The following is a 13,369-nucleotide window of genomic DNA, read 5'->3' on the forward strand; positions in this document are numbered from 1 at the left end:
GTAACAATTCTTTGACTATTTACCATGTGCACTATTCTAGAAGTTTCATATAAATCATGTTATTTCTTCATAAAATATTCTGAGAGCTATGTAATCATTTACTTAGAATTATACTGATTTCACTCAATTCTGAATCTAAAACTGACAGTGTCAAGAGAGAAAATGCACAGAATTAGGTTTTATTTATTTATTTATTAATTTTAGGGCTGTACCCTTGGCATACGGAAGTTCCCGGGCCGGGCTCGAGTCAGAGCTACAGCTACCGGCCTGCAGCACAGCCACAGCAACACCAGATCTGAGCCATGTCTGTGACCTACACCGTAGCTCACAGCAACGCCAGATCCTTAACCCACTGAGTGGTACCAGGACCTGCTCCCCATGGAAACTATAGTTGGGTTCATTACTGCTGGACCACAACAGGAACTCCCAGAATTAGCTTTTAAAGTAACCAGAAAACACAGTCATTTAGGATATTTAATTTCCTGATGTTATTAGCTCACCAGATTTTTTTCAGTACAAATTAAGTATTGGATAACCCATGTGATTACTATTTCTTTTTGTATGGATAAATGAGAGATTACTCCTACCAAAGGGCTAGGTAAGGATGGAAAATAGAATATTTCAGCAGCTAGCTATATTCAAGCCACTTTTTAGATTGTTCATAACATGCACTGATCCAATTACACATTTAAATTGATCTTTTAATATATAGACATAATTTTTTTTCAGGTATTTTATATATTTTTTTCATTAAAATTTTTTTTAATACTCAAATGAATTTATCACATCTGTAGTTGTATAATGATCATAACAGTCCAATTTCACAGGATTTCCAACCCAAAACCCAAGCACATCCCCCTACCCCCCAAACTGTCTCCTCTGGAGACCATAAGTTTTTCAATGTTTGTGAGTCAGCATCTGTTCTGCAAAGAAGTTCAGCTTGTCCTTTTTTCAGATTCCACATGTTAGTGAAAGCATTTGATGTTGGTGTTTCATTGTATGGCTGACTTCACTCAGCATGATAATTCCTTTTTTTTTTATTTTTTATAAAGAAAAAGTTTATTCTTTCTTCCTCTCTCTCCTTCCAATGGTGTGTATCCTTCTGTAGCTTTTTATGTGCCAGGCATATATGCAGAGAGAAGCATGATAATTTCTAGGTCCATCCATGTTGCTAAAAATGCCGGTATTTCATTCCTTTTAATGGCTGAGTAATATTTCATTGTGTATATGTATCACATCTTCTCGATCCACTCCTCTGTCGATGGACATTTAGGTTGTTTCCATGTCTTGGCTATTGAAAATAGTGCTGCAGTGAACACTGGGGTACATGTGTCTTTGCAAGTCATGGTTTTCTCTGGGTAGATGCCCAGAAGTGGGATTGCTAGATCAAATGGGAGTTCTATTTTTAGTTTTCTGAGGACTCTCCATACTGTTTTCCACAGTGGTTGCACCAGTTTACAATCCCACCAACAGTGTACTAGGGTTCCTTTTTCTCCACACCCTCTCCAGCACTTACTGTCTGTAGACTTTTTGACGATGGCCATTCTGGCTGGTGTAAGTGGTACCTCATCGTGGTTTTGATTGCATGTCTCTAATAATGAGTGATGTTGAACATCTTTTCATGTGTTTCTTGGCCATCCATATGTCTTCTTTGGAGAACTGTCTGTTTAGATCTTCTGCCCATTTTTTAATGGGGTTATTTGTTTTTTTGGTATGGAGCTGCAGAAGTTGTTTATAAATTTTGGAGATTAATCCCTTGTCAGTCAATTCATTTGCAAAGATTTTCTCCCATTCTGTGGATTGTCTTTTTGTTTTGTTTAGGGTTTCCTTTGCTGTGCAGAAACTTTGAAGTTTGATTAGGTCCCATTTGTTTACTTTTGTTTTTATTGTCAGTACTCTAAGAGGTGCATCAGAGAAGATGTTGCTGTCGTTTATGTTAGAGAGTGTTTGGCCTATGTTTTCCTCTAAGAGTTTTATAGTGTCTGGTCTTATATCTAGGTCTTTAATCCATTTGGAGTTGATTTTCGTGTATGGTGTTAGGGAGTGTTCTAATTTCATTCTTTTCCATGTGGCTGTCTAGTTTTCCCAGCACCACTTATTGAACAAGCTGTCCTTTCTCCATTTCTCCTCCATCCTCTATTTCTTTTTGTATGGATAAATGGGAGATTACTCCTACCAAAGGGTTGGGTAAGGATGGAAAATAGAATCTTTCGGCAGCTAGCTATATTCAGGCCACTTTTTAGATTGTTCATAGCATGCGCTGATCCAATTACACATTTAAATTGATCTTTTAATATGTAGACATTATTTTTTTCAGGTATTTTATATTTTTTCATGGTTTTCTGATGTAAATTCATCTCACAGAATCTTCAGTTATATCCTAATTTTAATATATAGACCCAGTTTATGTGTGTCTTTGTAAATGTTACCAATATCAGTCAGAATTGCCTATAGAACCATGAAACGTAATTTAGGCAAACCCATTATTTTGTAGGTTCTTCACTGTGTTTTAGAGAATATTATTCTGTTTAAACTGGATTCTTTTCTCCTTGTGCTTAAATAATGATTTTAAGCTTTTCTAATTCCTTTTTGGGCATTTCTTCCAATTGGCTGTTATTGCTGTGCCATCAGTAGCTCTCTCCATCTGCCTAAGCTTTCGAAGTGTTACATGCCCAGCTTTGAGTCTGCCTCAGAATCCCTCAGGTTATCTTTGTTTAAGAGTTCTCCTTAACTGTACATTTTGTTTATACTGGATTCTTTAGTTCATGGAATGCTGTCAGAAAGTGATTGTCTCCATCTTTTGCTGCCCACACTGACTACTCTATGCCCTATTTATTTCATCATGGTGTAGCTATCTACCTGTCTCTCCTTTTTATTAACGATGATTTCTAAGTCTTAGTTTTCATGTTCATCTGGTGTATTCAGTGGTACTTTTCCTCTTCTATATCAACTGTGTTTCTTTCCTTGAAAGAAAATAGGAATCTAGAAAAGATGACTATTCTGTGGCACTCCAAGAAATCACTCTTTGACTTACTAAGAGGGTAAAGAGAAAGTGGAATTAGAATAGGACTCATAAACTAGCTAGAGGCTCTGTGAAGTTTCGCACTTGAATTTCGTTAGAAGCTATGTCTGTTCAGAGGTCATTATGAGAGTTTTTTAACGCAAAAGTGATGACAGTGCCTTTAATTCCTTTTAACATGGTTTTAGCCTTTCCTGAGGGGGGGTTGATTGTGCTGTTACCAGCTTTCTTGCCATTAGCCTTTCCTGAGGGGGGGTTGAGTGTGCTGTTACCAGTTTTCTTGCCATGGAGGACGGTATGGACCTTTGTTAGCTCCCTTGAGGTAACACCTTTCTTACTTGAACAGTAGCTGGAATAGCGAATCGCTCAGGATTCAAAGCCACATCTGAGCTAGGGACAGAGAGCTTAATAGTTGGGTCGCATGACTGACAGTGATGTCAGCCTTCTGATTTGTTGGATGATCTGTTGAGGATCACATTACAGGAACATTGAGTTGGTAAGGGGAGATCATAATGTTTCCTGCATAACATTATGAATCACTTGCATTCCAAATTGAATCTAAAATTTGAGGTATTCAGGAAATTTTTTATTTGAGCCTTATGTCCCAGAAGTGGAGTAAATGAGAAACATTTGTGGCTATGTGGCTTGCTTGGTGGAAAATGTCAATACTTGGTCCAGTTTTTTTGGATGAGGGATTAAAAATTTGAGGTCTGTTTTGGCAGAGGATTGGGACTCCTTTTCAAAGACGCAACTATATTTCTAGTTTGCAATTTATTTGATTTTGGAAAATTTGCTTTGGAAATGATGATTTAAATATTTGAATTATTGAAGGATCTCGTAAGCAAACAATTCCTCCCACACGCACACTTTTCAGAATGATCAGATGAACTGTATGTTCAGATCTATGAAAACTATTTCCAACTAAACCAAAAAATTCTGAACATGAAAAATGTGGCTTCAGATGAACCAAAAGAATTCTTAAACTCCATAAAAAATAGGTGATTCTTATTAAATACTAATTTTGTTACACTAAAGGAAAAAAATGTAATACTTAAAAGAATAATTGACCTACTCAGTGTTTTGCAGAATTTAAAAAATTGTTGCTCTTTTTGTAGAAAATAATTTATTCATTACAAAGTTATGGTATTTGAATTTGAAACTTGGAATTCTTTGGATATTTCAGAAATAGAGAGTTCTCTCTCATGTTCTGAAGGACATGTTTCCTTGGAACTTTTCACAACATATTATCAACATAAATGGAGAGGTGGTTGGTTGTTCTAAGAAAAAGGAGCTTATGGAGAAACATTTGGGTCTTGGTGCACTATTTGATGAGGGGTGTCATAGTGCAGGGATGGTCTAAATAAGTTGAGAGGGCCTTGAGCAGAGCTTGTGTTATCAACATAGCTCCACCCCAATTCCAGTGTCAGTTTTGTTTCCTCATTACCAGGAGAGCTAATTTGTGAAGGGATGGACAGACTTAGGCAGTTTATCCCAGAGTCTTTTTTGAAGACACATGACATTTTAATATGGCAGAGCTGGGAGGTCAAATAATGGATCTCCAAATAATGGATCTCCAATGTGGATGTTTTCAAAGCCCAAGTAGGACTCCAAGCCACTAAGATCCACCAGGCTTATCAAATAGTGTTGATGTAGAATGCAAATAGCAGTAGTACCAACTAAACAACCAAGAAAAAGAAATATCGAAAGATTTATTACTTACATTGCAAGCTATACATTGTTTCTTCTAACTCTGTTTCTGCTCTATTTCTGTTTCTTCCTGTCAGATTTATACAAATGGCGTCCTACAATATTTTCTAGAATCTGTTACAAAATTGTAAGGTGCAGCTCTCTAGAGATTTTCTTCAATTATTCCATAAAAATATCAGTTAAATAACTTGCAGGTCTCTCTTTTAATGGATTATCTTCTGGTAAGGTACATACTTGTCTTCATTAGGGCAAAAATTTAAACTAAATTAAAATTACAAGTAATTGGTCCTCTGAGGTTTTAAATATAAGCCTTCCTGTTGCCATATGTTCGCACAGGGAGTAGGGGAGTTTTATTACTTACCAATTATTTTCATTCAGGTTGCAGTGTATTGGTAGGGAAAACGAGTATGTATAGAAATATCATCAAGATATGTAGTGATAACCTTGAAATATGAGTTAATTCTTAATGATGTTGATGATGATGGTGGCTAACACTTTCTGCATGTATACCCTATGCCAGTAAGTGGTGATAGGTATTAAAATTTAATACTTACTATAACCAATGAAGAACATACTATAATTACTGTCCGCCTTTGTCTCATGAGGGTGCACAGAGAGGCTAAGTAACACAGCCTGTGGGTAGGTGGGTAGGATTTGAAACCTGGTACTCTGTCTTCCCTTCTACTCTCTGAACCCTTGTGCTCTGATACCTTAGAGCCGAGATAAGTTATAAAGGAGTAAATTCACATTTTAAAAACCTTCCATATGTCTGAATATTTAGATGTTTTTGAAACTGCTAAAAAAAAATTGCAAAATACATTTTAGAGTTACTTATATAACATATGTCTTGATATATATATATTTTTTCTCTTTATAGCCACACCTGCAGCATATGGAAGTTCCTGGGTTAGGAGTCAAATCAGAACTGCTGCTGCAGGCCTGCACCACAGCCACAGCAACACCAGATCTGAGCCGTATCTATGACCAGTCCTACAGCTTGTGGCAATACCTGCTCCTTAACCCACTGAGCAAGGCCAGGGGTTGTACCTGCATCTTCATAGATGCTATTTCAGGTTCTTAACTCACTCAGCCACAACAGGAACTATTTGATCTTTTTTAATTTCCCAAACTATCTTTAATTTGCTACAAAGCATTGCACCTTCTCCTTCATATAAAGATGATGTCTAGATAATATCCATCCTGGCCGATTTTCCCTTTAGTTCCTTTCTCCTCATCTGAGCTGCTAGCCAATGTGTTAAAAATGAGATAATATTTAGATCCCCTGAAATTAAAATCTGTAATATTTCAGAATCAGAGCATGGCCAGTTAGGTGTAGGGTAACTTTTTTAGTAGGTAGGACTTTCTGTGCCTTTCAATCCACAAACTGTACAGGTTTTTCTGCTACCTCTGGTGAAGACTAACCTGCTTTCCAGTGTGCATGTGTCACCCAGCAATAAAATAGAATGTGTTGTTGCCTTTTGACTCATACAAAGGTTCTTTTGAGCTATTTTTTGGAATTATTTTTATTTAGCCTATCTATCTGTATGTATTCATGATTTCATTAGTTATACATTTCTGGGTAACAAATTTTCCCCACAGTTTCACAGCTTAAAAAAACAAACATTTATTATTTCATGCATTTTCTGAGGGTCAGGAATTCAGGAGCTACTTAGCTGGGTGGTTCTGGAGTTCTGGCGCAGGGATTCCTACAAGGTTGTGGTCAGGCAGTCAGGGGCTGTTTGGTCTCTGAAGATTTCATTAGGGCTGGAGATTCCACTTCCAAGTTCACTCCTAGCTATTAGCAGGAGGCTTCAGTTTTTAACCATGTAAGCCTTCTCTAGGGCTCCTAATGACGTAGAAAAGTAGCTTGCTTCTCCCAGAGAGAGTGGTGTGAAAGAGTGCACCAATATTTTATAACCTAATTTTAGAAATGACGTAAGAAAAGAAAAAAGAGTTCCCATCATGGTTCAGTGGTTGCAGGTTCAATCCCTGACCTCACTCAGTGGGTTAAGGATCTGGTGTTGCTGTGAGCTGTGGTGTAGGTCGCAGACATGCCTCGGATCCGTGTTGCTGTGGCTCTGGCGCAGGCCGGCGGCTACAGGTGAAATTAAACCTGTAGCCTAGGAACCTCTATATGCCGCAGGTGTGGCCCTAGAAAAGACAAAAAAGGAAAAAAGAAAAAGAAATGACGTAAGATACCCTCATTTCTGTAGGATGACCATAGACGCAAAACAGCATGGCACAGTGTAGGAGGAGATTGCACAGGAGTGTGGATACCAGGAGGTGGGTCATGTTAGGAGGTCATTGTCAAGGCCCGCCAAGGCAGTGATCAGTAGGGAAAATGCGATTACTGAGGGATGAGGTAAGGTCAGAATCATTGACAAAACAAAGCCTCAATATAGAAACAGAAAAATGTAGAACCCAGCCAGTTCAGATACTGTTAAAGAAGGCAATTTTAAGCAGTAGGTTCCTGGCCCTTAACCTCACTGGCTGAGCAGTGTATTTAGTTCATTCCTTCTGCTGTGTGCCAGGGCCTCTGCTCAACTTTGAAGATGTTATTGTTAAAAACATGATCTAGTTTCTGTCTTCACAGCGATAAAAATAATCTTTAAAACTCTGTTCCTCTTTATGAGTTAATGGTAATACCTACCTCACTGAACTTTTGTAAAGGTTGGGTTAAATGAGATAACATACACAAACCTCTTGGCCCCTGTATGTGCCAGTATATGTTAGCAGGTATTTTCACTACCACTGTCCCTGCCAGGTTTGAAGTGTTTGTCTTCAGCTTTGTCTTCATGTAGAATTGAGCAATCCCTGTTTTATATGTAATATTTAAATCAAATGTGTCGTTATTCAGGTAGTGTTAAATCCTATTTAATATTTAACTTAAAACTTTTAAAATTTAGAACTTTAAAGAAACTTTGTTATTCAGGTAGTGTTAAATCCTATTTAATATTTAACTTAAAACTTTTAAAATTTAGAACTTTAAAGATACTTCATTAAAAATATTTTTCAGAGTTTTCCTGTAGTGCAGTGGGTTGAGGATCTGGTGTTGAGACTGCGCCAGCTCTGGTCACTGCTGCTGCGTGGGTTTGATCCCTGACCCAGATCACTACTGTGGAAAACAATAATTCTCATACCTCCAGAACAGAAACCCAACCTATATAAAATATTCATGGTCCCACTTTGAGCAATGATTTATTTACATATGTATTTTCGTCACTAGCATGAGTTCCTCAAGAACAACCGGTGTCAGTTTTTGTTTTTCCACTGCCCCACCCTGTAGGAACGTGGATAGTGGAGCTCAGTGAGTGCTTGCTGACCTGCCTCCTCTGTTTACTCTTTCCCCTGTTTCCCAATGTGGTACACTTAGTAGCACACTCGTTATCATTGGAAGACTCTTGGGTCTTTTTCCTGTGAAATAACAGAAAGCAAATGCTTCCACTTGAACTCCTGTGAGTATTTGGTCTGGCAGAATGTCACGCTTTTGCTCTCTCTGTGCTAAGTACTGGTATGTGCATATACATTTCAGTCTACTGGGTAAGTGTTTTTAATCTCTTAGCCAGACGACCGTGTGGCCAGTAGCTCCTCATCATTATGTCAGGTCTTTTTACAGATACGACCGCAAACAATGAGAGTCTTAATATCTGTTGAGTAACAACCAGATAGTCCAGTCTGAACTAACTCAGAAACCTGGGATTTAGAATAATGCAGTGGCAAGTTAATGGGAAGGAGGTCTTTGCTGTGAGGTGGTGGGGTTCTTTCAGATCATACTTAACACATATAATAGTGAAAAATTGGTATTTGAGAATTAATCAACATTGCATTAAAAACACTGGAACCAGGCTATGTCATTACGAGGTTTAAGAAGAGATATATTAGAAACTAAGAAGAAAGCTTAAAATGTTTCAGGTGCTAAACAATGTGATGAAAAGAAGAGGTATTTGTTATAGATGCAGTGAAGCAAATAGCATGAGTACCTCATTTATAAGAGGGAGAAATTAAACATAAATTTCATATATAAAATACATAAAATGTATTTTTTAATTATTAAAACTATTAAAGGGAGGAAGGGAGAAATGAAAACGGGTTGGGGAAGGAAGAAAGGCTGCCTTTCCTTTTACCTGGAGATTTATTTAACAGGAGTCCAAGAAGTAATTAAATATTATCATTATTTTGACTGACTTATGTCAAAACTATACACACATTTTATTATATAGTCATCCTTCAGGTCTCTGCCAGAAATTGGTTCTAGGACCCCTTTGTGTACCAAAACCTGTGGGTGCTCAAATCCCTTATCTGTAATAAGATGGTTTAGGACAGTCAGCCCTGAGTATTCATGGGTGGAGAACCCATGGATAAGGGGGTACTGAGGGCCTCCTGGACCTGATTAATTGGGTAATCAGGTAACTAATGTGTCTGTGATTTCTTAAGTTGGTATTTAGTGAACATTTTATTTAATTCACCTCAGTGGGCAGAGATTAAAGCAGCAGTGTTTCCTGCTTTCTTTTCCTGTGGTTGATTAAGTCCTTTGAGAGATGGCTGTGTACCCTTTATGGTGGTTTACACTTTTCTTTTTTAGTTTTTCAGACAGTAGACAGGAACAAAATGGGGTCTGGCACTTCTTGCTGAGAACTAACCCTACTCTTCAAACAAGAGCATGTATCACCAGCTAGGCTTTTTTTTTTTTTTTTTTTTGCTGTTTCTTGGGCCGCTCCCACGGCATATGGAGGTTCCCAGGCTAGGGGTTGAATCGGAGCTGCAGCCACCGGCCTATGTCAGAGCCACAGCAATGCGTGATCCGAGCCATGTCTGCAACCTACACCACAGCTTACGGCAACGCCAGATCGTTAACCCACTGAGCAAGGGCAGAGACCGAACCCGCAACCTCATGGTTCCTAGTCGGATTCGTTAACCACTGCGCCACGACGGGAACTCCACCAGCTAGGCTTTTGAGAGTGTTCGCTGTGTGACTTTTCCATGTCCATTTATGGACTTTGGAATGTAGCATGTTTATATGTAGCTTTTATTTTTCTACATTATCAGATTTAAAATGCTTAGTGTCAACCATTTGTATGTTTGCATTAAACTTCTGTAAATATATTCTTCTTTGTTTTAAATCATGGTAGGACCAACGTCATATTGTATGCAAGGATGATACATAAATAATCATCTATTTCATTGCACTTTGCTGTTGAGCAACGTATTTTAACACTGTTGACATCATCTGAAACCCACAGAAAATCCCATGATAATTTTACCTCTAGGAAGTCAATCAGTGAGTGAAAATAAAACATATGAAAACTGTTTATCCATGCTTATGAAATGAGATTTCACACTGTGCCACTTTGGCCCACTGTAAAAATTTTTAGAATTTTTGCACTAGCATTATTTCATTTAATCCCTATAGTTGCCCCCAAAGTAGTAGTAGTATACCCATTTTGCAGAAAATGCTGAATACAAGTTTATACAGCCTAAAAGTGGTGGAGCAGAGCTTTTTGCCCCAGTTACTCTGACATGTAATTTTGCTATCTAGATTCCCCCAGAGAGAGAGAGGAATGCTGAGCCTGATAGTATTTTATCTAGAAGAGTCAGAAGCCAGCTAACTTTCCTTCCCTCCCTTCCGTCCTTTCTTTCTCTCGCCCTCCCTCTCTTTCTTTCTCTTTCCTTATACTTTTATTATTTTTTAATGGCTGCACCTGTGGCGTATGGAAGTTACTGGGCGAAGGATTGAATATGAGCTACTGCTGTGACATATGGTGCAGCTGTGGCAACACTGGATCCTTTAAGCCACTCCACTGAGCCACAGAATGAACCTACATCTCTATAGAGACCCAAGCCAGTGCCGTCAGATTCTTCACCCACTATACCACAGTGGGAACTCGCAGCTTGTACTTTTTTGCCAGCTCTTAAATGTCTGAGTTCTTCCACTTCCTCCACATGTGCATTTTCCCTTTGCCAGGTTCTTCCTATTTATGTCCTTTGAATCTGAGCTAAGTTGGCACATTACTAGGAAGCCATCCCTGAACCCTGGAGGAGGTCAACACTTTCCATTACATGCTCCATTAGCACCAGGTTCCTCTGTCCTCTTATTCATCAAATCACCTTCCATTTCTTTGGTGATTGATTAATGGCAGACTCCACTCCCAGTCCATAAGCTCTTTGAGGATAGGTACTGTATATGTTTTATTTCACTGTGTTATACTTAGTCCTTGCATAGATCTTAGTATATAAAGTGCTCAAAAAACTCTCCTTTCAAATGAATTACTTTTCTCTATCAGACGTGTTTCATTTTACTTAAAATAAAAACTAAGGTAAGAGTTTTCTTATGCCATATGGGTTAAAGATCTGGCATTGTCACTGCAGTGGCTTGGGTCAGTGCTCTAGTACAGATTTGATCCCTAGCCCGGGAATTTCCAAATGCCACAGGCATGGCTAAAAAAAACAAAAAATACAAAAACCTAATGTAGAATTAAGAGTTACTGATGTTTTAGGATTATCACTCTGAAATTATCTATAGGATGTTTAATGTTATGTTTTTTGTCTAAGTATGTTTTCTTTGACAAGTTATTTACAATATACCTTCAGTTTTTTTCAAATAAATTTTATTGTAACACTAAAAAACCTTTAAGTTTGATTATATCAGTTAGGTTCTCCAGAGAAACAATATTTGTGTGTGCACGCGCGTATAAAGTGATTCATTGTAAGATATTGACTCACATGATTGTGGAGGCTGACAGGTCCCAAGAGCTGCAGGTGAGTCAGCAAAGTGGGAGACCAAGGGGAGCCAGTGGTGGAGCTCCAGTGTGGGTCTGAAGGCCTGAGAACCAGGATATCCAGTGGTGTAATCCAAGCCTAAAGGCGCTCAGCTTGAGACACAGGAAGAGCTAATATTTTAGCTTGAGTCTGAAGGCAGAAAAAAGCCAGTGTCCTACTTTAAAAGCAGTCAAGCAGCAGGTGTCTCTTACTGGTAGGCCAGCTTTTATTCTGTTCAGGTCTTCAACTGATTAGATGATGCCCACCCACATTGTGAAAGACTGTCTGCTTTACTCAAGTCTGCTGATTTACCTGTTGACCTCATCCAGTGACACTCACACTGACACACCCAGAGTAATGTTTGACCAAATATCTGGGCACCCTGTGGTCCAGTCAAGTTGACACATAAAATATACCATTATATTGATCAAATGAACAAATGTCTTAAAGGTTTCTACTTTCAGTCTTTTTCCCTGTCATATTAGCTTGATGGGGTTGCCTTATAATTTTCCTCAAATGCTGCAATTCACAGGGCACATTTATTCTATGCCTAACTTTGCAGTCCCTCCACTGTTGAAGCTGCTTTTTCTGTCTAGTTTCTGCAACTTTTCCTGAATACTCAATGTTCTAGCTAAGTTTGTTTTATTCATAGCATAAATACACCCTCTGCAATGCTGTGGCTTCGCCTATGTTGTTTTTTTCCCTACTTTAATAAACCCATTTACTTATGATCTTATCTTGTCAAAACCCATCCAGCTTACAAGGTTAAGAGTGAATTTTAAATGCTGTTGTAAAACTGCCTCCCAGAATTCTACAGCTGCTCCTCTCTGCACAACTTTCTTGGCCCTTTTTGTTCTTTATTATAATTTAACCAATTTGTTCTATTTCCACTGAGAGCATTTGAAGTCCTTCAGGGCAGGAACAAATATGGGTATTCTTGTGAGTTGTGGGTATTCTGTAGGTATTCATAATACTCTGTATTATGTGCTATGTAAATGTATCAAATGAATGTTCTATTTCTCTAATAGGTTTTTAAAATTAACTCTTGGTATATTAAGTGGGGTATGCTTGGCCTGACTCTGGTATTCTTTGTGGGAAGCACATATGCTAGTCTAATTTGTCTTATTTCCCTTTGGTTAAAGTGCTCCTAATTGTTGGCTAACTTTTGGGTTCCTGAGTATTTGTTAGGACAGGGAAATGTATTCTACAACTGTTTTTGTAGTGAGTTCACTTTCCTGAATGACATTCTTGCTTTTACTGTCTTATTAATTCAAAAGGAAATTACACTTTTTTTTCTCTTACTTAGTTCAATTCAGCAGATCCTTTGTTGACAGACTCCCATGAACAAGGTGCTATGTCAGTATTGTGTTGAGATTCATACAAAGAGGCATATGATATATAGCACCCGCCCTCAGGGAGCTAACAGTCTTTGGGGAAGGGAGGCACCGGGTGAAAGGAGAGGCGTCCGCTTAGCTAATTCTTATGTAGTTTAGTCCCTTCTCCTATTCAGTTTACAGCCTAGACAGGAATACCACAAAATAAATAAACATCAAGGTGGTCAGTACTTTGATAGGGACAGCATAGATGGTTAGGGAGGAATGTGTGGGGTACCTGTAGATATGTAGCTCAGACTTGCTTATATAATGATTTGGTTGAAACTCTTTTCTGATATGATGTTGACCAGTATTTGGTCAATTAAGTTAAAAGGTTAGTGGCTCAGTAGGAGTGAACCTGACTAATATCCATGAGGATACGGGTTTGATCCCTGGCCTTGCTCAGTGGATTAAGGATGTATGTAGCATTGCTGAGCTGTGGTGTAGGTCACGGGTATGACTCAGATCCACTGTTGCTGTGGTGTAGGCCAGCAGCTACATCTCTGATTTAGCT

The 13,369-nt window shown here is 38.4% G+C and overlaps 1 protein-coding gene across 19 annotated transcripts in view; it reads left to right on the forward strand.

The window, feature by feature from the left end:
• Nucleotides 1–13,369, forward strand: part of PRDM5 (PR/SET domain 5) — a 192,796-nt gene that overhangs the window by 70,699 nt on the left and 108,728 nt on the right. The gene's annotated exons all lie outside the window — the stretch shown is intronic.

The sequence above is a fragment of the Sus scrofa genome, chromosome 8, assembly GCF_054392235.1.
Source record: "Sus scrofa isolate SSC_HxYL_T2T_F1_AM1 chromosome 8, Sscrofa_HxYL_maternal_Yorkshire_Landrace_v2.0, whole genome shotgun sequence".
Taxonomy (NCBI): domain Eukaryota; kingdom Metazoa; phylum Chordata; class Mammalia; order Artiodactyla; family Suidae; genus Sus; species Sus scrofa.